The sequence below is a fragment of the Lepus europaeus genome, chromosome 6, assembly GCF_033115175.1.
Source record: "Lepus europaeus isolate LE1 chromosome 6, mLepTim1.pri, whole genome shotgun sequence".
NCBI classification, from domain to species: Eukaryota; Metazoa; Chordata; class Mammalia; order Lagomorpha; family Leporidae; genus Lepus; species Lepus europaeus.
In genome coordinates this window covers 96,073,585-96,075,595 of record NC_084832.1, presented here as the reverse complement: position 1 = coordinate 96,075,595, position 2,011 = coordinate 96,073,585, and positions in this window count along the sequence as shown.

Genomic DNA, 2,011 nt, shown 5'->3' with positions numbered 1-2,011 from the left:
TACATTCCATCTCAGGGTGTCTGGGTTTGAGTACTGACTCCACTTCTGATTCTGGCTTCCTGCTAATGCAGACCCTGGGAGACAACAGGTGATGGCTCAGATACTTTGGACCTGCCACCCATGTGGAAGATCAGGATGGAATTCTAGGTTCCTAGCTTTTGCCTGGCCCAGCCCCAGCCCCAGCTTCAGCCATTGTGGCCATTTGGGGAGTAAACCAGCAGTTGGAAGACTCTCTCTCTCTCTTCCTTTTGCTGTAATTCTGCATTTCAAATAAATAAAAAAAATAAAAACAAAAATGAGTTCCCAGGATAATGCAGTTGTGGGCATTTGGGGGAATAAACCAGCAGATGCAAACAAATGCTCTCTCTCTCTCTCTCTCTCTCTGCCTTTATATAATTAATTAATTAGTTAATAAAAAAAAGCAGTTAAAGTGAGGAAGGCACAAAATAAAAGGTGCAAGGTGACCTCATTGCTCTTTTGAATTTCTTTGAAACAGAAACCTGGTCTTCAAAGTGTCGATTTTTTTTTTTTTAAAGATTTATGTATTTATTTGAAAGACAGAGTTACAGAGAGACAGAGAGGGAGAGAGAGAGAGAGATATCTTCCATCTGCTAATTCACTCTCCAACTGCCTGCAACAGCAGAGCTGTGCTAATTTGAAGCTGGGAGCCCAGAGCTTCTTCTGGGTCTCCCATGTGGGTACAGGGGCCCAAGGACTTGGACCATCTTCTGCTGCTTTCCCAGGTGCATTAGCAGGGAGCTGGATTGGAAGTGGAGCATCCGGGACTTGAACTGGGATGACAGCACAGCAGGCAGCAGCTTTACCCGCTAAGCCACAGCACTGGCCCCAAAGTGTTAGATTTCTTTACCTGTGGAATCTCTTCTCGACTAAACAGCATGCGCCTTGCTTTATATCTCTCCCAGTTCCCACTTAATAGATGCTTTGAGCATTTGGTGCAATAAAGTGATTTTGTGAGTTCTCTCAAGAGGGCCAGTCTTCAGAGGAGAGCAGGATGGGGCTGCCACCTGCTTCCATGACAAAATGCTGAAAATGACTGTCAAACCCCTTGCTGGGTTGCCCCCAACGACCCTTCTCACTTGACTCAGCCAAGCTTGTACACCCCGGTTGCTCATCTTGGATTTTTGGAAAGGAAGCATGGGAAGTGCGTGAATCTATGCCTCTGGAACCTCACGGAGACATTTCCCAGGGACCACTATTAGAGAATTGTCCTTAGGATTCGCCTTCTGCTAAAGAACTTGAGGGAACATTCCAGGGGATGTTTGCTCAAAGCACAACTCTCATCCTCAGCCCTTGCTGCATGCTAAACAGACCTTGCCCTCCACGCGAGGATGCAAGGGCCTGCCACCGCTGAAGCCCTACAATAAAGCTGGGGAAACAGGACACACTCAGAGCAAGTCTCAACACGTCAGTGAGACACACGGCAATTCCACCACGGAGAGGCAGACGCAGCGCTACACTAGTCCCAGAAAGCTTTGCTGAGCCTTGGAGAAAGGGTCAAATTTGATCCCCTAGAAAAGAAAATGTGTCGGAGAGCAGTGAATAGATTCATTTTAGCTGGAGCAGCTTTCATATGGTCACACAAAGTTGCAAAAGGTTTCCGAAGGCCTTGAATTCCAGACTTACAGTTTGCATTTTAATGAGTGAGCACTGGGAAGCCATTACGTATTTTGAGCAGGTGTGTGGATGTGTAACTGAATTTTATAAAGGCCTCTGGAGGCACAGGAGGCAGGGAGGGGGATGGGGGTGGGGGGAAGGGGGCTGGGGGTTGCGGGGGGAAGGGTGGGGAATGGTAGCGGCAGAGGCTGGGGTTAGGAGGGCTGGTTAGGGAAAACTACAATAGTTTGGGAGAAGCTATTGGACCAGTGAGCTATCAGCTAAGGTGGTTGCAGACAAAAGGAAACAGAGGGCCGGGTGTTGTGGACGCCAGCATCACATATGGGCCCTGGTTCAAGTTTCAGCTGCTCTGCTTCTGATCCAGCAGAGTGCTTAG